Source organism: Loxodonta africana, unplaced genomic scaffold (genome assembly GCF_030014295.1).
Source record: "Loxodonta africana isolate mLoxAfr1 unplaced genomic scaffold, mLoxAfr1.hap2 scaffold_31, whole genome shotgun sequence".
Taxonomy (NCBI): domain Eukaryota; kingdom Metazoa; phylum Chordata; class Mammalia; order Proboscidea; family Elephantidae; genus Loxodonta; species Loxodonta africana.
In genome coordinates, this window is record NW_026975029.1 from 44679 (window position 1) to 69200 (window position 24522).

At 42.6% G+C, this 24522-nt stretch overlaps 1 long non-coding RNA gene and 1 pseudogene across 1 annotated transcript; one reads left to right on the top strand and one right to left on the bottom strand.

Annotated features, from left to right (window-relative positions):
* The first annotated feature begins 204 nt into the window (after window positions 1-204).
* On the top strand, window positions 205-4126 carry LOC135229470 (uncharacterized). Its single transcript, XR_010320167.1, has 2 exons — window positions 205-1375; window positions 2214-4126. It is a non-coding gene; the product is annotated as an uncharacterized LOC135229470 (long non-coding RNA).
* A 1332-nt stretch (window positions 4127-5458) lies between these two features.
* On the bottom strand, window positions 5459-24502 carry LOC135229466 (zinc finger protein 571-like; annotated as a pseudogene).
* Window positions 24503-24522: the final 20 nt, after the last annotated feature.

The following is a 24522-nucleotide window of genomic DNA, read 5'->3' on the forward strand; positions in this document are numbered from 1 at the left end:
CGCGAACGCCCACCCAGAGGCTCTGAAGAGGGTCTGCGTGAGCGCTTGGTTTCCGGGCTCGCGGGCGGACTCGGGAAAACGGCGCCTGGGGCGGGGTGAGGGAGTGGTGTGCGGCGGCTCCGCGAGCATCGCGAGATCTCCGGCAACTCCCGCCTGCGTATGTACATGCGTATGTCACGGAGAGCGGAATGCGGCGGGGGGGGGCCGGGGCGGGCCGGAGGCGGAGGTCGTGGGGAACCGCGCGCGTTGGCCCAGGGGATGGGGTGCTGAAGGAGGGCGAGGAGTTGGCAAACTTTCCAGGTGCCCGGTGTGTGTGTGTATGTGCGCTTAGACGGACAGCAAGCCCCCGTCGTCACTCTGTCAAGCGAACAGTCGCCCCTTTGGCCAGATGGAGAAGCTTTTTTCGGCGCCCAAGAGGAGAATCATAACAGAAACCGCAAGGGCACACGCTGGCTGCGCTAGCGCCACATGCCGACGAGGACCACGGCCGCCGCTCCGCCCCCACCCCCCCACCCCCGACTGCCACCCCCACCTCAGCCCGTGGTGAGGTTGGGGTGAGGTGCGTATATATTCAAGCTGGGGGAGAACGGTAAGGTAGAGAGAGGGCAGTGTTGCCGCTCCCGCGTTGCACGTGTTACCATGCCCCCAAGAGTTTTCTCGAAGGTTAGAAAAGGAAGGTGTATGAAGCTCATGCCGTGTACAGACCTCACTGAAGTATTCCAGGAAACTGTCGTCGTAGAAAGCTTCCAACAGACTGGGTATCTGATAAGCCCCTCTCTTTTCAAGATCCATTCTGAAATACTCAGGAAGGGAAGAGTACTATATGCTTGTTTGGCTCGAAAACATCCCAGCAAAGTGTCCACGGGAAGAAGAAACTAGGAAGGCACCAGTTTTAAATCGGAAGATGACTAAAGCTTAGGCGACGGGTACTCGGACTCCTCCGTCTTTGTATATGTTCGCGATTCTCTATGGGGAAAATGTCAAAAAGCAGGTGACAGACGCTTGTGCAGTTATCCCGTGAAGACGTACTAGGAAGAGACTCTAAACGCAGGCTGTCCTTGAGAACAGTTTGTTCGTTTAAAAAAAGTAGAATACAAAAAAAAGCACGAAAATGGAAACACCCAAGTTTTAACAGTGCTGGGGTGGGGAGTAGGGCATGGTGGTTTTTTTTTTTTTTTAATCTTTGCACTGTTGTCGTCGTGTGCCATCCAGTGGGTTGGGACTCGTAGTGACCCTACGGGACAGAGTTGAACTGCCCCATAGGGTTCCTAAAGAGCAGCCTGTGGATTCGAACTGCTGTCGTTTTGGTCAGCAGCTGAGCTCTGAACCGCTGAGCCACCAGGGCTCCATCTTCGCACTAACTCTCCAGTATGAGGTAAGTTAACTTCGCAATACAAGCAGAATGGCTTTTGAAAAGAAAAACCCAGTTTAAAAAATAGACGTATCTTGATTTCAACCCACTCTGATGACAGTAACAAAAAGACATACACGTGTGTGGATACAGATACAGACATACAGATACGCATGTCCGTATGCGGGTTTATACGTGTGTACGCACGTATGCGCATGTGTGCGTACTCCTACGACACCCATATACAGGTATGTATGTCTGCCTCTGTATATATGCATATGTATACATACGTATGTATACGTATACGCAGATACATACGCATGCAGATACTTATGTGCACATATACACGTGTGCACGTATATCTACATCTGTGTATGTACGTGCGGGTGCATGTATGTGTATATGTGTACGTACACGTAAGCATATATATGTGTATGTACGTATACATATGTATATAAGCATACCCGTATGTGTACGTGTGTGTACATGTACACGTGTACGTGCATGCTTACCTATATATGTATGCGTTATATACCTAAGTGTGTACGTGGGTACATATACGTGTATGTATGCACATACATATAGACACATATATATGAATACATACGTTTACGGACGTATATATGCGTTTACGTACACACACGCATGTGTATATATACGCACACCCACACCTCTACATGTAATCAGTAAAAACTAAAGCAGTGTTGCCACCATGTTTTTAATGATCCTTTGACTCGTGTGCCCGCCTACCCCCTTCTGGCTACCTTACAAGGGAAATTCCAACTTTCAAAACTTGAGGCATGTCATTAATGGATGGGCTGAATGAATATTCATCCAACTTTCCCTTTTTGAAATATAATAGAAGCAGTCTAAACGCAGGCCGTCCTTGAGGAAATTGAATGAGATGACGAGAGAGTGCGTCGAAAAGAGGGCGTTGAAAATTCCAGCCACAGGTATTTTCCTTCCACAAGCTGTAAAACGCATCGCACTGCACGCACCCAACGTTAGGAAGCTGCCTCAAGGGCTGCAATTTCTTACTCCTTTTAGTTGAGACGGGACATCTCCAAGTGTGTTCACAACCCAAAGGTCGTCATAAGGGAATGACAGCACCCTCAGTCCATCAAACACACGCCCCCTTGGAGGGGTGAGGAAACTCTCTTCGATGTCACGAAGACAGTCACGACAGCAACCGGAAGGGCACATACCAGCAGCGCTAGCCAAAGGTAGTAATAAATATTAGGGGAGAAAAGGGATTCATAATGAGGTCAGAGAAGCAATGGGTTGAACAAAGGTAATTTTTTTGTTGTTGTTCTCAGAATCTGTTACTAGGCAGAGGTATTATCACTGCCTTAGTTTTTAGTAGTCCATTATAATCTACAATCATTTCATTATTTAAATTTTCCTTAAATTTGGAGTTTGGCCACAATGTTAATCTCTGAATCATGAATGACAGAGCAGTTATGGCAAATTGTCCACTCTGAGCAAAACGTACCCCAGAGATGAAGATTGCATGACTCCAGTGGCATTACAGTGGTTACACTGATTATTCACTGATTTCTAGTGGCTCTCAGTCATCTACCTACCTAGTTTTTAAAATGGCTAATGATCATTTGGATTATAGTTTTGCTGTATATAAATATATATTAGTATTTTTTAAAGTGGGAATCATGATCATTAAGTTGTGAAGACAATTTTGTAAGCTACAATGTTTATAATAGAAAACAGCAAAGTGCACTGCAATTAGAATAGGTAAGTATTGTTTGAGGGAACTTTTGTTTGTTATTTTATCAAAGGCTTTGGATGCGGTTCATAGTCACCCAATTTTAGAGTCTTGAGTTCTGAGAATACTATCCACCAAATCCTGGGAATCAGACATGGAAAAATCTCAATCATTTACTGCCTCAACACCTTCTCCAGTTCATTCTCACTCACCGAACACCAACCAGAGCCACCGTCACTCCTCTGACCATCCAACTGCATTCAACGACGCTTTGTCAGGATTCCATTACTTAAAAGTTGCTTTTATTTTGCCAAGTGTTATTTGTATTTATTATGCATCTAACATGTTTCACTGTTTACTGTCATTTTAGTATCTGTTACCTGAAGTGTAGGAAAACTTAATTCATATTTCATATTGTTCAATATCACTGCATAAAGCCCAGAAAAGTATCGACTAATTCACTAATTGTTGGGGTTTGAAATATTTTACATTATTCAGAAATACTTCACAGAAGTCATGTAGGTGGTTTAAGTTGAATTTGAATTATATTTTGAGAAATTGGTTAGGGGTTTTTAATGGCGTGGGAACACATTTTCTCCATTTAAAACAATGGTGATATGTTGTTGTGTTCGCTGCTGCCGTGTCACTTCCAACTCATAGCGACCCTGTGTACAACAGAAGAAGACACTGCTCAGTCCTGCACCATCTTCACAACCTTTACTATGTTTGAACCCACCACTGCAGCCACTAGGTCAATCCATCTCACTGAGGGTCTTCCTCTTTTTCCATGACCCTCTACCTTACCAAGCATGATGTCTTCCTCCAGGGACTGGTCCCTCCTGGTAACGATGTCCAAAGTACGTGACATGAAGTCTTGCCATCTGCACTTCCAAGGTGCACTCTGGATGCACTTCCTCCAAGACAGGCTTGTTTGTTCTCCTGGCAGTCCATAGTATATTCAATATTCTTTGCTAACACCATCATTCAAAGGTATCAATTCTTCAGTCTTGCTTATTCATTGTCCAGCTTTCACATACATATGAGGTGACTGAAAATATCATGGCTTCTGTCAGATGCACCTTAGTCCTCAAAATGACATCTCTGCTTTTCAACACTTTCAAGACGTCTTTTGCAGCAGATTTGCCCAATGGAATATGTTGTTTGATTCCCTGACTGCTGCTTCCGTGGGAGTTGTCAATCCAAGTAAAATGGAGTATAGGATTGAAAATGCAGACATCTGAAAATCCCCTATTCAGCATATTTTCAGGAATGGCATAGGTTCAGATTATGAGGAGTACACGTGCCTGATAAATTTGGTGTTGATTGCTTATTGAAGACAGCAATAATTTCTACCCTTTTAAAAACCAACCCACTGCCGTCGAGTCTTTTAAGTGGTGCTATTTTGGTTCTCATTTTGATAATTTTTTTTCCTTTAAATACTAATCAGAAAATACGAATTACATGACTGATTTCTGGTTTTGGAATTTGTTGTACAAAAATCACCTCTCCTTGATTTTATTAAAAACTCAACAATAAAGTAGTTTCTCCCAGAGAAGATCCTGTAAAGTATATTTTTTCTGGTGCCGCAAAATTTATCAACTCTGAATGAAGGCCTTTGTTAACTTTATTAGAATCTAAAGGTTTTTATTACAAGATGAATTAACTAGCTTTTGAAAAAGGGAGATGGTAACAAGATGCTTACATCTTTCTACAGCATTCATACAATATTCCTACCATTTAACTTCTCTAATAGCACGTAATGATGGCAGTAGTGATAATTAAAATGGATAGATACTGTCTAAATGGTGTTCTATGCATTACTTCATTTAATCATGACAATAGCGTAGCGGAATTTTACAGATAAAGAAAAGGAAACACAAAGAGGACAAGTAATTAATCCAGTTTTGCAGTTATAAAGGTGACAGGGAGATAATGCTCAATAAAGGCCATGCCTCACCATTACATTCCAGGCTCATGAAGATTTTTCAAGAATGTTCAAGGGTTCCAGAAGTCATTTCTACATTCATTAATATGTCCCCCCCCAAAAAAAACCACGATGCTGTCGAGTGGATGCTGACTCGTACTGATCCTATAGGACAGAGTACAACCTCCCCAAAGGGCTTCCAAGGCTGTGACCTTTATGGAAGCAGACTGCCACATTTTTCTCCTGTGGAGCAGCAAATGGGTCAAAACGTCAACCTTTTGGTTGGCAGCTGGGCACTCAGAGTGCTTAACCACTGCACCACCAGGGCTCCCAGAAGTTACTATAGGCTTTCCAAAAAGAGGCAAATTCCGAGGTGAAGTAAAAGAATGTCCTACATTCATTACTATCACAATATGGGTTCTCTTAATACACCAGAGCAACTGAAGACAGGTGAAGCCTTAGAATAAATCCCATTCAGTGACTTTCTTAATTATGAAGCCTCAGATGTTTGGTAAGTTGTGAATGACGTATAGAGTCTTTGCCACATTCAACACATGCATAGGGTTTCTCTCCAGTATGGATCCTTTGATGTAGAGTAAGTTCCGATCCCCGACTGAAGGCCTTCCCACATTCCTTACATTCATAGGGCTTCTCCCCGGTATGAGTCTTCTGATGTTCAGTAAGGTGTGAAGCACGAATAAAGGCCTTCCCACACTGCTTACACTCATAGGATTTTTCACCTCTGTGAAGTCTTTGGTGTTCATTAAGTTGGGAGCCATAAGTAAAGGCCTTGTCACATTCTTTACATTGGTAAGGTTTTTCACCTGTATGAATTCTCTGATGATAAAAGTTGTGTGACACGAATAAAGGCCTTCCCACAGACCTGACATTCGTAATGTTTCTCACCATGAATCTTCTGATGTTGAGTAAGATATGCACCACGAATAAAGGCCTTTCCACATTCCTTACATTCAAAGGGCTTCTCACCCGTATGAATTCTCTGGTGTTCACTAAGTTGTTTGCAACTATTAAAGGCCTTTCCACATCCTTTACATTTGTATGGTTTTTCATTACTAATGATCCTCTGGTGTTGAGTGAGATTAGAATTACAGATGAAGGCTTTTCCACATTCTTTACATTTATAGGGTTTCTCACCTGTATGAACTCTCAGATGGTAAGTTGTAAGCCACGAATAAAGGCCTTGCCACACTCCTTACATTCATAGGGTTTCTCACCTGTATGAATCCTCTGATGCTCATTAAGTTGGGACGCGCATAAAAAAGCCTTCCCACATTCTTTACATCTATAAGGCTTTTCACCAGTATAAACTCTCTGATGATAAGTTAGGTGTGAACCAAGAATAAAGGCCTTTCCGCATTCCTTACACTTGAAGGGTTTTTCGCCACTATGAATTCTCTGAAGGTAAGTAAGTTGAGAGGTAAGAATAAAGGCCTTTCCGCAGTCTTTACATTCATAGGGTTTTTCACCACTATGAATTCTCTGATGAAGCGTATACTGTGAACTGTAACTAAAGGCTTTTCCACATTTCTTACATTCATAGGGTTTCTCTCCCGTATGAACTCTCTGGTGTTCCGTGAGCTGTGAGCCACGAATAAAGGCTTTCCCACATGCTTTACACTGATATGGTTTTTCATTAGTATGAATTTTCTGAGGCTGAATCAGATCGGAACTACGACCGAAGGCCTTTCCACATTCCATACTCTCATATGGTTTCTCACCAGTCTGAAACCTCTGATGTTGACCACAGCTGGGCTGTTTGCTGAAGGTCTTCCTACACGTCTTCATTTCAGCATGTTTTCCATTATGAGTTTTCTCATGCTGCATAAGGCATGACGGGTAGCTGAAGGCTTGTCTACACTGCTTACATTTGTACATTTTTTCCTCTGTAGAGGATGTGGAATGACTTCGAATGGTCTTTTCTTCACAGGTTTTCACATGCATGAAAAGTGCCCCCTGGTTTCTCTGTTGTCTCTCAGATTGGCCTTTGTACTCCATAATGCCTCCAGGACGATGACACTCAAGGTCAAGACCCAGAGGTTTTCCCACTGTCTCCCACTGGCATGATTCCGTTTTATGAGTACTCTTTTCTGGAAATGACTTCTTGGTCTCACAGCTGGATTCAAAGTCTGTAAGATAACAAGAAAATAAATTCCTGTTGTTTCTGTTTTCCAGAAGAAACAGAACTTTTAAGGTAAAACTGGTAGGTGAAATGAAAATAATTTTCATATGAATAGGATGGCTTAAACAGCTCCTAATTATTTTGTACAAATAGAAAAAAAAGTCACAAGGAAAGAACAAACAGTGAGAAGAGCTTATAGGGAAGAAAATAATTACAAAATAAATCAGTGGTTTTCAAACTTTGGATGAGAACAAGGAAGCTTGTAAAACAACAGTTAACACCCAGGAAACAAACAGATGTCTGGCTGGGCATCCAGTCTATCAGCAAATCCTGTTAGCTGTACAGTCAAAATTTATCAAAAATCAAACCACCTTGACTACTACCATCCAAGGCCAAGCCACCATGTCTCACTGCAACAGCCTCCTACCTGGCCCAGCTTCGTCTTTGTCCGACAAGCTAGTCACACAGCACCAGAGAAATGCTTTCAAAACCTAATTCGTATCATATTATTCCCCTGCTAAAAATTCGAGAGTTTACCTCATTAGAATAAAATAAAAAATCCTTACTATGGTCCATAAGAACCTACAGAAGCCTGCCTTCAGCCACTCCTCTGACATCACCTGCAACCACTGTCTTACTTCTTCATTTTGCTCCAGTCACAATGGCCTCTGCTGTTCGAACATGCCAAGGATATGCCCCTGTACTTATGGTTCCCTCTTTTTTGGAATGCTCTCCCCCCGGATACCTCCATGGCTTGTTTCCTCACTTCATTTTAGTTTTCTGCTCAAATGTCACATTATCAAAACATGCAATATATTGTATTTGGAGCCCTGGTGGTGGAGTGGTTAACAGCTCAGCTGCTAACCAAAAAGTCAGCAGTGTGAATCCACCAGGCACTCCCTGGAAACTCTACAGGGCAGTTCTACTCTGTCCTATAGGGTTGCTATCAGTAAGAATCAATTCAATAGCAACGGGTTTGGTTTTTTTGGTATATATGGGATCAAACCGAAAACAGCATTTCCATAGATAGGAAACTTAGGAGCCAGTGAGTTTATGTTAATGGGGAATGAAGAGCTTGGAAAAGGAGGTTGAGAACGGCTGCACGACTTGAAGAATGTAATCTGTTATTGAACTGTACATGTAGAAACTGCTGAATTGGTGTATGTTCTGCTGTGTATGTTCTCAACAATAAAAATAAGATATGAAAAACTAATAATTAAAAACAAATCTAAGACATTTTAAAATTCTACTGATACCTTTGAGAGCTCCTCAAACAGGCTTTCAACACTGGTAAAATTCACTATCCCACTCTAGTTTTTATCACTGGTGTATTTCTTTCTCATTCTAAGTCTCTATAATCAGGTTTTTATCTCACTTACTTCCAAGCCTACTTTGCCAGGGTCACCAATACCCTTTGTCCTAGCACATCCAATAGCCAATTCTTAGCCTTCATCTTTCTTGACCTCTTAGCGGGATCTTTCAGTTGACCACTCCCGCTTTAACTCTATCGCTTGGCTCCCAATACACTGCATTCCCAGTTACTTCCCAGATGGCAGCTTACGCCTTAATTTCCTTTCCTGCAACAGTTTCTCAACTAAATGTTAGAATAGCCCACATTTACTCCTTGTATTTTACTTCTCCATCTAAACCAACTCATTCCATGACCTCATCCAGTCCCATGGTACAGAGATTCACCCCATGTCTATCTCTTCAGTCCTGATACCAACCCCACCCCTGTCGGGCTTCCAAACGCTTATATAACGTCTCCACGTGGATATCTGATGTCCATCTCAGATGCGTAACTCTTGATTTATTCTGCAAGCTTCCAAACTCTCACACCTCTATTTCCAGTCTATCAGATGTTATTGCTACTTTTTGACAAGTCACCTCCGATTCATGGCAACCTTATATATACTAAAAAGAAACGTTGCCTGGTCCTGCACCATCTTCACAGTCAGTGGTGTATCTGGGTCCATTGTTGTGACTATGATGTCGATGTATCTCATTTAGGGTTTCCCTCACTTTCACTGGCCCTCTGCTTTACCAAGCATGATATCCTTTTCTAGAGATTGGTCTTTCCTGATGATATATCCAAACTAAGCAAGTGGAAGTCTCACTAACCTTGCTTCTAAGGAACATTCTGGCTGTATTTCTTCTAACACTGATTTGTTTCTCCTTTTGGCAGTCCACAGTATATTCAACATTCTTCGCCAATGCCACAGTTTGAATGCATCAATTCTCCTTCTGTCTTCCTTTTCACCATACAACTTTTGCATGCGTATGAGGCATTCTCTTATGAAGCACGGGGTTTTCATTGGTTAATTTTTGGAAGTAGACTGCCAAGTCTTTCTTCCTAGTCTTAGTCTGGAAGTTCCACTGAAACATGTCCACCATAGGTGACTCTGCTGGTATCTGAAATACCAATGGCATAGCCTCCACAGTACGACAAACTCACAGATAGGTAGTGGCAATTTATCAGCTTGTCATTGTTAGTTGCCATCAAGTCAGCTCAAACTCATGGCGACCTTACATATAAGAGAATGAAACACACTGTCCTGCGCCATCTTTGTGATCGCTGGTATGTTTGAGTCCTAGTGGACTATCCACAAATTCCATTAATTCTACTTTCAAAATAGAACCAGAAACTAATCACTTCTCATTATCTCCCCCAAAGAACTAGTCTTCTGACTAGTCTTCCTGGTGCCGTTCTGTAACATGGTGGCATCAGAAGCCACCAAACTTGAGGAGGCGGGGTGAGAATCAAGATCAGCATTAAACTCATTTCTACGAGGTGGAGGTCAGACACAACTCCTCTCTCCAATCGTCTTACCAATTCTGACACCAGCTGGCCCTCCCAAGGCACTCTCTACTTCTCTGCTGGGTTCGCTGATTTGTTACAATGGCTGCACAGAACTCATAGACCATACTCATGATTATGGGGTTTATTTGGGGAGTAACAGGTTACAATTCAGGATCAGAATCAACTTAGAAGTAACAGAAACATGGCAGGAGAGAGGATACAGTTTGTCAGTCAGGACAGCTTCCAACCAAGACACCAATCAGCTCCTTCTCAGCCATGCCCACAGGCAGGCTGTGCTTGGGCTTCTGCCACTGGGCCCCACTTGGGCAAGTATTACGACTCTTTCCGCTCCGACATCAAGTGCCCAGAGGCACCCCACTCTGCCAGCAAGCCTCCTGCCTGAAGGTGTTCAGCTCTCTCACGCATGGGTCGGCAAGTCCACTGCGGCTGTCTCACACTGGTCTCCTGGTTCCTGCTGCGAGTGCCATTTTGTGCCGTCTACCGCTGTCTCTATCTCCTGGGTCTAGAAGGTTCTCAGTGCAGGGACCCTGGGTCCAAAGGACACGCTCTGCTCCTTGGCTCTTCTTCTTGATGGTAGTTAGGTCCCCCCAACCTCTGTAGGATTGGTCGTTTTAAGCCTAAGAGAATGGCAAAACTGACCAAACCCCTAGGTAGGCAACAGTCACCTAGTCTGCACAGTAATCGACCAATACCTGCAAAGGTTTTACACACCTTATTTCCATAGCAAACTGTCCAATACCTTTGCAAATCATCTTGGCAGAACTAAAAACCCAGGGCCAGAAAGGCCATATATAAAGAGAAATCTGTTGCCCTAGACATTCCTGTCCCCATTCTCCACATAGCACCCGGAGTGATCTTTAACCAAAGACCCTTACTCACGTGCACAAACCCCGCCCAGGGCTTCCTCTCATACTGAGAATAAAACCTCACTCTTTGCAATAGCGTACAAGGACTTAAATCATCTGATCTCTGCGTGCTTCTCTAACATCATTTTTACAATTCTCCCTTTCACTTAGAGAAATCGTGCGCTATACAGACATCACACTCTCGCCACACTGACCTTCTTTCTGATTCTCTAGTAAACAAAGTTCAGCCTTTCCTCAGGGTCTTTGCACTTTTCTTCCCTCTTCCTTAACACACATTCTATTGGTTTTTACATGGCTACTTCATCCAAAGCCCACAGCCTTCAGTACGGATTACAGCTCAATATAAAGAAAACAAAAATCCTCACAACTGGACAAATAGCATCATCATGATAAACAGGGAGAAGACTGAAGTTGTCAAGGATTTCATTTCACTTGGATCCACAATCCACAGCTATGGAAGGAGCAGTCAAGAAATCAAAGGATTCATTGCATTGGGCAAATCTGATGCAAAAGACCTCTTTAGAGTGTTAGAAAGCAAAGAGGTCACTTTGAGAACTAAGTGTGCCTGATCCAAGCCCTGGTATTTTCAATTGCTTCATATGCATGTGAAAGCTAAAAAAGAAACCATTGCTCTCGAGGCCATTCTGACTCATAGCGACCCTGTAGGACAGAGTAGAACTGCCCAATAGAGTTTCCAAGGAGCACCTGGTGGATCTGAACTACCGACCTTTGGGTTAGCAGCTGTAGCTCTTAACCACTACGCCACCAGGGTTTCCCATGTGAAAGCCAGACAACGAATAAGAAAAACTCAAAAACTGATGCCTTCGAATTATGGTGTTTGCAAGGAATGTCGAATATACCATGGACTGTAAGAAGAATGAGCAAATCTGTCTTGGAAGAAGTACAGCCAGAATGCTCCTCAGAAACGAGGATGGTGAGACTTCATCTCACATACTTTGGACATGTTATCAGCAGGAACCAATCCCTGGAGAAGGAACTCATGCTTGGTAAAGTAGATGGCCAGTGAAAAAGAGGAAGACCCTCAATGAGATGGTTTGACACAGTGGCCGTAACAATGGGCTCAAACAGAGTAACAACTGTGAGGATGGCACAGGACCAGGCACTGTTTCATTCTGTTGTATGCAGGGTTGCTATGAGTGGGAGACGACTCAACGGCTCCTAACAACACACAACAACTTCATTCAGGTCTCAGCTCAAATGTTCCTCCCTAAAAACAATCCCTGACTGTCCTAGATAAGAAAACTGTAAGGTTTCAACAAACATTTGCTGGCTGGAAATACATATCCAAGTTTAAATGCAAAAGAGCAATTGGGGAAAAAAATTCAATTCAAAGAAAAGACTGTCTTTGGGGACCAAAGGTTAGTTCCATCATTAAAATAAAAGAGGAATGTAAAAGACAGGAGGAGTGGCTGACGGGAGTTGAGAGGGAGTGTCCTTTGGGATACAGTCTTCCTGCTCTCCTTAGATCTCAGGCCTTGTTTCTTTGTGTGAGGGGAGAGTCACACAAACATCTGAAAAGTGCTACCACCTCACAGACAATCTCTGTTATTACTGGTAGAAGCTCCCCCGTGTGACCAGCCCTTATTCACCTGAGCTTCACCTTCTTGTCATGGCTATCACCACCATCCAGGGATCCTTTCCTTGCTCCAATAAGGAGTATGCATCTGGCTTAGGGGCTGAACATCCAGCTTAAAAAAAAGGAAATGGAACATAGCCATGTTATGGGAGTACCAGATTTAAATCCAGTACACTGGTCAACAGGGAAGAGAGACATTGATAACAAATGATAGAGGAAGGTGTTCAAGTCTGAAGGACGGGGCATACAAAAGTACACAGCAGAGCCGTCCATTTCTACCTATACAACACACACACCTTTCCTGAGGGAACAGAAGTCAGAAATTCACAATGAACGAGGCAGAGAGAATGGGGGACACTCTGAATATTGTGTAAGATGACCTTACCCAGTGACAACAAGTTGCTATAGTTCTCCTGCATCACATCCCTGTACAATTCCCTCTGAGCAGGGCTGAGGTATTCCCACTCCTCCTCAGAGAACTCTATGGCCACATCCCTGAAAGTCACCAACCACTGAAACAACAAATCCATTAATTATTGTCAAAATGTGGTAATGATTTTGAGGTAAAAGGAGAAAAGAAGGAGGGCACTGAAGGAGGGCATGACATAATTCTATTATCTGGAAAGGTCCAGTAATAAAAAGGTCAGATGAGTGCAGTTTTCCATTTAAATGAAATACTGCTAAAACCATGCAGCGCATTAAAGTTTCAAATTCTCAGTAGATATGACTTCTTCCCTTCTCCCTCTAATGAAAAAGAAAACGGATGGAAATTTCACATAATTTTTACTGCATCTCTAGGCTACAAAATAGAATTTGGATATAACGAGATTACTCTGAATGCTCAGATTCATCATTAAATCACAGTATTACATCACTGAATGTTTTTCCTGGCCATTACAAAGTCTGTAATGCACATACGATATTCCCAATTGATGGATGTGATGATCTGCTTGTAAGGATGGCGTAGGGCTGGGCAGTGTTTCCTTCTGTAGTACACAGGGTCACTATGAGTCGGAACAAACTCAACAGCACCTAACCACAACAATAATCTGCTTATTTGAGATTTAAACTGGACAAATTTTTTAATGTCTTTGAGCTCCGAGAGTCTGAAATTCTCAAAAAAGTATGCATCTGGCAGTATGCATCCCACTTTCCATGTGCACAGAGTACGGTAAGCTGATGGGACAGCTTCCTGTTAAGGTGTGCACACACGTCACACAGGACTGGCACATCCTGGCCAACTCCGAGGCGAACCTGACCGCTGGCCATCCTCCCTCATTAGTCTTTCACAAGAGGGGCGTGAAGTCAGAGTAACGGTCCTCCATGGTGTCCAGGTTCGAGCCCCCAGAACCTGTGGCTGTGTTACCTTACATGGCAAAAACAGACCGCAGATGTGATTAAGGGTCTTGAGATGGGGAGGTGGTCCTGGATTATCCAGGTGGGCCCTGAATGTAATCACAGAGGTCATCATAAGTGACAGAGGTAGGCAGGAGACTCAAAGAAGTTGAGGTGATGACGGAATGTCACTGCTGACTTTGAAAATGGACAGGCGGCCACAAGCCAAGTAATGTGGGCAGCTTCTAGGGGCTGGAAAAGGCAAGAAAATAGATTCTCCTCTAGTGCTTCCAGGAGGAATGCGGCCCCACCAACACCTTGATTTTCGCCCTTCAAGATCAATTTCAGACTTCTGACCTCCAGAAGTGTGACATAATACATTTGTGTTGTTTTAAGCCACTAAATTCACGGTCTTTGTTACAGCAGCAACAGGAAGCTAATCCAAGGGGCAAGATCCCTTCCTTCTCAGCATTCAGCACAGGCAATCCTGGGGCTGTGAACATCCGCCTCGTGTCAGACTTAAGTACAACACGTGGTTCGGAGCTAAGCCCCATAAAGTCTATTATATTAAAATTCAAGATGCATACGATGGTTCACAATAACAAACAGGTGCTACTTTCCGACACGCATCAAAACATTATTATTATTATCACTGTATTACGTTACAGATATTTTAGTATATCTAGAAGTGTTTCTTTACTGTTTTCTATGTGTGGCAAGGTACACTATTGTCATGGATTATGTCCCCCAAAAGAAGTATGTATCAACTGGGTTAGGCCATGATTCCCTGTATTCTGTAGTTGTCCTCCATTTTGTGATTGTAATTTTATGCTAAAATTTTATGTTAAAGAGGATTGTTGTTGTTGTTAGGTGCTGTCCAGTCGGTTCCGACTCATAGCGACCCTATGCACAACAGAACGAAACACTGCCTGGTCCTGCGCCATCCTTACAATCGTTGTTATGCTTGAGCTCATTGTTGCGGCCACTGTGTCAATCCACCTTGTTGAGGGTCTTCTTCTTTTCCGTTGACCCTGTATTCTGCCAAGCATGATGTCCTTCTCCACGGACTGATCCCTCCTGACAACATGTCCAAAGTATGTAAGACGCAGTCTCGCCATCCTTGCCTCTAAGGAGCATTCTGGCTGTACTTCTTCCAAGACAGATTTGTTCATTCTTTTGCCAGTCCATGGTATAGTCTATATTCTTCGCCAACACCACAATTCAAAGGCGCCAATTCTTCTTTGGTCTTCCTTATTCATTGTCCAGCTTTCACATGCATATGATGTGATTAAAAATACCGTGGCTTGGGTCAGGCGCACCTTAATCTTCAGGGTGACATCCTTGCTCTTCAACACTGAAGAGACCCTTTGCAGCAGATTTACCCAATGCAGTACGTCTTTTGATTTCTTGACTGCTGCTTCCATGGCTGTTGATTGTGGATCCAAGTCAAATGAAATCCTTGACAGCTTCAATCTTTCTCTGTTTATCATGATGTTGCTCACTGGTCCAGTTGTGAGGATTTTTGTTTTCTTTATGTTGAGGTGTACTCCGTACTGAAGGCTGTGGTCTTTGATCTTCATTAGTAAGTGCTTCAAGTCCTCTTCACTTTCAGCAAGCAAGGTTGTGTCATCTGCATAACACAGGTTGTTAATGAGTCTTCCTCTAATCCTGATGCCCCATTCTTCTTCATATAGTCCAGCTTCTCGGATTATTTGTTCAGCATACAGATTAATAAAGAGGATTAGGGTACTGTAATGGATTAACAATGTTTCGCTGCTATTCATAAGGTTCTCGATGGCTAATGCTTTTCAGAAGCAGACTGCTGGGTCCTTCTTCCTAGTCTGTCTTAGTCTGGAAGCTCAGCTGAAACCTGTCCTCCATGGGTAACCCTGCTGGTATCTGAATACCGGTGGCATAGCTTCCAGCATCACAGCAACACGCAAGCCCCACAGTATGACAAACAGACAGACATGTGGAGGTGCTGCAACAATGAGCTCAAGCATAACAACGACTGTAAGGATGGCTCAGGACCGGGCAGTGTTTCGTTCTGTTGTGCACAGGGTCGCTATGAGTCGGAACCGACTGGACGGCACCTGACAACAACAACGGATTAAACTGCGTCCCCCCAAAATATGTGTCAGCTTGGTTAGGCCATGTGTGGTTGTCCTCCATTTTGTGATTTTCCTACATGTTATAAATTATAATCTCTACATGTAGTTAAAAGGATTAGGGTGGGATTGTAACACCACCCTTACTCAGGTCATTTCCCTGATCCAACGTAAAGGCAGTTTCCCTGCGGTATGGCCTGCACCACCTTTTATGGGAAGCTAGCATAGAGGGGGTACCTCGTATCACAAAGAAATCAGTGCTGGGAGCAGAGCGTGTCCTTTGGACCCAAGGTCCTTGCACGGAGAAGCTCCTAGTCTGGGGGAAGACTGATGAGAAGGCCGGCAGAGAGAAAGCCTTGCCCTGAAACTGATGCCCTGAATTTGGACTTCAAGCCTAATACACTGTGAGAGAATAAATTTCTCTTTGTTAAAGCCATCCACTTGTAATATTTCTGTTATAGCAGCACTAGATGACTAAGACAGCTATATACTATATACTAGAACACACATTTGACTAATTGATATTAGATACAAACCATTCCTAAACTTTACGGCTTATGTACAAATTTGACTTAAAGACAGGTTTAGGAACAGAACTCGTTCATAATCCGGGGAATGTCTCTACTACTTTTCCATGTGATCTTAACAGCCTCATAGAAAATCTTGCCACACTGAGACTGGAAATAGCCGCCAGAAACGCTGTCACTTCCCAGTGTAAAACCCAGGTTTGTAGAGAATAAAGTTTGCCATGTGTCTCATTTAACCACTCATCTCTACCTCAGCAAACCACAGTGCTAACAATCTGCACTGGTGTCCAGGAGAAGTGTCTCTGCTCCCTCAGGGGTTCCTGGGAGAATACTGTACATGGAGGAAATATACACTGATTGGCTGAATGAACATCTCAACACTAGGGAGGGAAGAGGTATTTAAAAAAGAAGGGGGTTCTTTCCTACTGTCACTCAAAGTTCTCTTATGAGGGAAAGTTCTCCTAGGAGGCTGAGCAAGGCAGAAAATTCTGGAATAAATTTATCTGGTGTTCACGTCACACAAAATGACTGTACTTCAAGAAGGAGAGAAGAAACAGCAACTCACTTGGGGCATGGTTTTTAGAACTGTCAGAACTGATCAATTTTCCAGGTTCCTCTCCTGGAGACGTGCGGAGTCCAGGGAAGCCAGAGCTGGGGAAGGAAAAAGAACCTATGATATGAGGCTTATCTTAAAGCCCACAAAATGAACAACTCCAAACTACCTTTACTTACCCTCTTTGAGTTTTTTCTTTCATTTTTTAAATTATTTTATTGTGTTTTCAGTGAAAGTTTACATAATTAGGTTTCCACTTAACGATTCCTATATAAATTGTTCAGTGACGTTAGTTACATTTTTCAGAATGAGTCAACATTCTCTTTCACTGCTTTCTGTTTCGTTTCCAGTACTCTAGTTTCCCTGTTCCCTTATCTTCTCATCTTTGCTTTAGAGTAATTGTTGACCTTTTGATCTCCTATGCATTTTTTTAAATTTTAAATTTAGCACCATACTCATGGATAATATCCTTTATATTGTGTGCCACTCTGTTCTTTTGCTAAAATGTGGCCTCAGGGGATAGTTTTAGTTGAAGGTTTCAAGAGTATCTCAAGGAAATAGTCTCAGGGAGTCCTCTTGTCTCAACTGGTCCATCAAGTCTGGACCTTTTTTGTGTGTGATTTAGGTGAAAATTTACAGAGTAAATTAGTTTCTCATTACACAATTAATACACAAATCATTTTGTGACATTGGCTGCCAACCCCGCGATGTGTCAACATTCTCCCATTCTCCACCGCACGTTCCCTGTTTCCATTCGTCCAGTTTTCCTGTCCCTTCCTGCCTTCTCATCTTTACTTTTTGCCTCTTTTGAGAGAGTTTTGACAAATCTCAGTCCTTCCCCAATTCCACCAGAAGCTAGCAACAGCAGAGAAGATTCAGGCCAGACCTTTCCTCAGTCCCCACAACACTGAACAAGGCCCCAGAGGGGACTACTTACTGATCTCTGCAGTGGGATAGGGGTATACCCAGGGCGCCCTCAGGGGCAGATTCCCCCAGGCCACACACACTAAGTACGGGTGTTTGATGTTTGACACTGCTTTGGCTATTAAACAGGATCCTCACCTACGCACGAAAGGGGCCTAAGGACTGGTGATGACACTCAGGTCACCCAGCCACCTGTGACAGGGGTTCAAGGATAACTGGTACCTCCCAATAAAAGAAGACAACATTAAAAAACAACAAAGAGGGACTTAGAAATGTAGTCATAGATCTTTCATATGGAGAGGAAGACAAGGTGATATAAAGGAATAAAATTTAGGTTCAAACTTAGAAAAATAAGGGTACATATTAAGGTAACCACAAAAGAGACTAACAATCCTACTCATCAAAATAAAATACAAGAAAAAATAGAGACTCAGCAGAAATAAAATCAGCAACAACAAATAAGAGGAAAAGAATATATAAAGATAAGCTACTCAGCACAAAAAATTAAATGGGAAAAAGAAACTGTCAACAACACACACAAAAAGACATCAAAATGAGGGCACTAAACTCATACCTATCCATAATTACGGCGAATGGAAATGGACTAAATGCACAAATAAAGAGACAGAAAGTGGCAGAATGGATTAAAAAAACATGATCCGTCTATATGCTGCCTACAAGAGACACACCTTAGACTTAGAGACACAAACTAGAACTCAGAGGATGGAAAAAAATATATCAAGCAAACAGCAACCAAAACAGAGCAGGAATGGCAATATTCTGACAAAATAAACTTTAAAATCAAATCCACCACAAAGGACAAGGACACTATACAATGATTAAAGGGACAATATACCAGGAGGATATAACCATATTAAATATTTATGCACCCAATGACAGGACTGGAAGATATATGAACCAAACTCTAACAGCACGGAAAAGTGAGATAGACTACTCCACAATTATAGTAGGAGACTTCGACACACCACATTCGGTGAAGGACAGAACATCCAGGAAGAAGCTCAATAAAGACACGGAAGATCTAAATGCCACAATCAACCAACATGACCTCATAGACCTACAGCAAACAAGTATACTTTCTTTTCTAGTGCACATGGAACATTCTCTAGAATAGACCACATATTAGGTCATAAAGCAAGCCTTAGCAGAATCCAAAACACTGAAATATTACAAAGCATCTTCTCTGACCATAAGGCCATAAAAGTGGAAATCAGTAACAGGAAAAGCAGGGAAAAGAAATCAAATCCTTGGAAACTGAACAATACCCCTGCTCAAAAATGACTGGGTCATAGAAGACATTAAGGATGGAATAAAGAAATGCATAGAATCCGATGAGAATGAAAACACTTCCTATCAGAACCTTTGGGACACAGCGAAAGCAGTGCTCAGAGGTCAATTTATATCAGTAAATGCACACATCCAAAAAAAAGAAAGGGCCAAAATCAAAGAATTATCCCTACAACTTGAAGAAACAGAGAGCAACAAAAGAAACCGTCAGGCACCAGGAGAAAGCAATAATAAAAACTAGAGCAGAATTAAATGAAATACAGAACAGAAAATCAGTTTAAAGAGTTAACAAGACCAAAAGCTGGTTCTTTGAAAAAATCAACAAAATTGATAAACCATTGGCCAAACTGACAAAAGAAAAAGAGGAGAGGAAGCAAATAACCCGAATAAGAAATGAGATGTGCAATATTACAACAGACCCAACTGAAATTAAAAGAATCGTATCAGATTACTATGAAAAACTGTACTCCAAATTTGAAAACCTAGAAGAAATGTATGAATTTCTAGAAACACACTACCTACCTAAACTAACCCAAACAGAGGTAGAACAACTAAACACACCCATAACAAAAAAAGAAATTGAAAAGGTAATCAAAAAACTCCCAACAAAAAAAGCCCTGGCCCGGATGGTTTCACCGCAGAGTTCTACCGAACTTTCAGACAAGCATTAACACCACTACTAAAGCTATTTCAGAGCATAGAAAAGGATGGAATACTACTAAAGTCATTCTATGAAGCCAGCATATCCCTCATACCAAAACCAGATAAAGACACCACAAAAAAAAGAAAATTATAGACCTAGATCCCTCATGAACTTAGATGCAAAAACCCTCAACAAAATTCTGGCCAATAGAATTCAACAACATACTGAAAAAACAATTCACCATGACCAAGTGGAATTCATACCAGGTGTGCAGGGATGGTGTGACATTAAAAAACAATTAATGCAATCCAGCATATAAATAAAAGAACCACATAATCTTATCAATTGATGCAGGACAGGCATTTGACAAAGTTCAACACCAATTCATGATACAAACTCTCAGCAAAATAGGAATAGAAGGAAAATCCCTCAACATAATAAAGGGCATTTATACAAAGCCAACAGCCAACATCATCCTAAATGGACAGAGTCTGAAAGCATTCCCCTTGAGATCAGGATCCAGACACCAAAAAAACCAAACCCACTGCCATCGACTCGATTCTGACTCATAGTGACCCTATAGGACAGAGTAGAACTGCCCCGTAGAGTTTCCAAGGAGCACCTGGCGGATTCGACCCGCGGACCTCTTGGTTAGCAGCCATAGCACTTAACCACTACACCACCAGGGAACCAGACAAGGATGCCCTTTATCACCACTCTCATTCGACATTGTGCTGGCGGTCCTAGCCAGAGCAATTATGTGAGATAAAGAAAGAAAGGGCATCCAGATTGGCAAGGAAGAAGTAAAAGTATCTCTATTTGCAGATGACATGATCTTATACACAGAAAACCGTAAAGAATCCTCAAGAAAACTACTGAAACTAATAGAAGGGTTCAGCAGAGTATCAGAATACAAGATAAAGATACAAAAATCAGTTAGATTCCTCTACACCAACAAAGAGAGAGTCAAAGAAGAAATCACTAAATCAACACCATTTACAGTAGGCCCCAAGAAGATAAAATACTTACGAATAAATCGTACCAGAGATGTAAAAGACCTATGCAAAGAAAACTACAAGACACTACGGCAAGAAACCAAAAGAGACCTACATAAGTGGAAAAATATACCTTGCTCATGGATAGGAAGACTTAACATTGTACAAATTTCTATTCTACCAAAAGCGATCTATAGATACAATGCAATTCCGACCCAAATTCCAACATTTTTTAATGAGATGGAGAAACAAATCACCAACTTCACATGGAAGGGAAAGAGCGCTCAGATAAGTAAAGCATTACTGAAAAAGAACAACAAAGTAGGAGGCCTCACTCTATCTGATTTTAGAACCGATTATACCGCCACAGTAATCAAAATACCCTGGTACTGGTACAGCAACAGATGCATAGACCAGTGGAACAGAATTGAGAATCCAGACATAAATCCATCCACATATGAGCAGATGATATTTGACAAAGGTCCAAAGGCAGTTAAATGGGGGAAAAGACAGTATCTTTAACAAATGGTGCTGGCATAACTGGATATCCATCTGCAAAAAAATGAAACAAGACCCATACCTCATACCACGCACAAAAACTAACTCAAAATGGATCAAAGACCTAATTATAAATTCTAAAACGATAAATATTATGGAAGAAAAATAGGGACAACACTAGGAGCCCTAATACATGGCATAAACAGTATAAAAAAATTATCAACAATGTACAGACACCAGAAGAGAAGCTAGATAACTGGGAGCTCCTAATTATCAAACACCTATGCTCATCCAAAGACTTCACCACAAGAGTGAAAAGATTACCAACAGACTGTGAAAAAGTTTTTAGCTATGACTTTCTGATCAGCGTCTAGTCTGTAAAATGTACATGGTACTGCAAAAACTCAACTACAAAAAGACAAATAACTCAATTAAAAAAGGGGGAAAGGATATGAACAGGCACTTCAGTAAAGAAAACATTCAGGTAGCTAAGGTGAGGAAATGCTCACAATCGTTAGCCATTAGAGAAATGCAAATCAAAACTACAATGAGATTCCATCTCACTCCAACAAGGCTGGCATTAATCCAAAAAACACAAAATAGTAAATGTTGGAGAGGCTGTGGAGAGATTGGAACACTTCTACACTGCTGGTGGGAATGTCAAATGGCACAACCACTTTGGAAATCGATTTGGTGCTTCCTTAAACAAAGCTAGAAATACAACTACCATACGATCCAGCAATCCCACTCCTTGAAATATATCCTAGAGAAATAAGAGCCTTTACAGGAACAGATATATGCACCCCCATGTTTATTGCAGCTCTGTTTACAATAGCAAAAAGTGGAAGAAACCAACGTGCCCATCAACGGATGAATGGATAAATTATGGTATATTCACACAATGGAAAACTACACATCGATAAAGAACAATGATGAATCCATGAAACATTTCATAACATGGAGGAATCTGGAAGGCATTATGCTGGGTGAAATTAGTCAGTTGCAAAAGGACAAATATTGTATGAGACCACTATTATAAGAACTGTTTTAACTATTATAGTTTAAACAGAGACAAAAATATTCTTTGATGGTTCTAAGAGAGGGGAGGGAGGGAGGGAGGGAGGAAAGGGGTTTTTCACTAAATTGATAGTGGATAAGAATTATTTTAGGTGAAGGATAAGACAACACACAATACAGGAGAGGTCAGCACAACTGGACTAAACCAGAAAACAAAGAAGTTTTTCATAACATGGAAGAATCTGGAAGGCGTTATGCTGGGTGAAATTAGTCAGTTGCTAAAGGACAAATATCAGACGAGACTACTATTATAAGAACTCGAGAAATAGTTTAAACAGAGGAGAAAACATTCTTTCGTGGTTACGAGAGTGGGGAGGGATGGAGGAAGAGGGTTATTCACTAATTACATAGTAGACAAGAACTATTTTAGGTGAAGGGAAAGACAACACACAATACAGGAGAGGTATGTACAACTGCACTAAACCTAAAGCAAAGAAATTTCCTGAATAAACTGAATGCTTTGATGGCCAGCGAGCAGGAGCGAGGGTTTGGGGTCCATGGTTTCAGAGCACATCTAGGTCAATTGGCATAATAAAATCTATTAGGAAAACATTCTGCATTCCACTTTGGAGAATGGTGTCTGAGGTCTTAAGTGCTAGCAAGCAGCCATCTAAGATACATCAATTGATCTCAATCCACCTGGAGCAAAGAAGAATAACGAACACCAAAGACACAAGGTAATTATGAGCCCAAGAGACAGAAAGGGTCACACATAATCAGAGACTACATCAGCCTGAGACCAGAAGAACTAAATGGTGCCTGGCTACAACCGATGATTGCCCTGACAGGGAACAGAGAAACCCTGAGGGAACAGGAGAGCAGTGGGATGCAGACCTCAAATTCTTGTAAAAAGACCAGACTTAATGATCTGACTGAGACCAGAAGGACCGAGGGAGTCATAGTCCCCAGACCTTCTGTTGGCCCAAGACAGGAACCATTCCCAAAGCCAACTCTTCAGACAGGGATTGAACTGGACCATGGGATGGAAAATGATTCTGGTGAGGAGTGAGCTTCTTGGATCAAGTAGACATATGAGACTATGTCAGCAGCTCCTGTCTGGAGGGGAGATGAGAGGGCAGAGGGGGTCAGAAGCTGGCTGTTTGGACGTGAAAATAGAGAGTGGAGAGGAGTGTGCTGTCTCACTAGCAGGAGAGCAACTGAGAGAGTATGGCAAGACGTATATAAATTTTTGCATGAGAGACTGACTTGATTTGCAAACTTTCACTTAAAGCATAATAAAAATTAAAAAAACCCAAAAAACTTAGACCAGAAAGGACTGATCTGTCATTGGGTGAGAAGCAGCGGGGCGGTATGGCTGGGGAGTGGAGCTAAACTTGTGAGTCCATCCATCCCTGGAGTACTGTCACCGAGTGGTGCTTCCTCCTCAGGAAGAAGTTGCAGAAGGTAGAAGACATCTTGAAAGTGAAGAAACTTGAGGGAAGAAAGAAAACGGCAACTTACTTCGGGAAAAGTCTTTTCGATGTACAGTATTATTTTCCTCTGTGTGATTCTCTTGCAGAAAAACAGAACTGAGGAAAGAAAAACCACCAGAGGACCTGAGGCCTTTCTCAGAGCCTACAGAACGATTTACGAGCACCTCCTACAACCTCCGAACAGAGGGTTAGCTCTTCCCACAGGGCTCTCAAGGGAGACTGGGGATCCTGTTATGGTGGTCTTTTTCCCGACACTTCCGGGTGTAAATCCCCATTGTCGGGGCTTCTTCAGGCGCCTGGTTCTCGGTGCAGGAAAGTGAAGAAACCGCAGCAGCTAGAACTGCGCGATTCTCAGCCGGCGGGACGCTGTCCCCGGCCCGAGGGGAAGTGCACGGAGACGCTGGGGGACCCGGCAGCCGCGAGCGCCGGCGGCGCAGGGGAGCCCACCACGCGGCCACAGAGACGACTGAGGCGCCGGGCAGGCGGCACGCACCTCGACACCCTGCGCCCCGCCGCTCCGCCGGTCGGAACCCCGGGGTCGGCGCCGGCGAGGGAGCAACGCCGCCAGTCCGCACCGGCAGAGCCTAGTTCCTCAAGAACATGAGCCTGGCGTGCTGCGGCCTCGGAGAAATGGCGTCTGCAGGCCGAGTGGACCAGCTCCCGGCAGCACCGAAACCCGCCGGCACCCCCGCATTTCCAGCA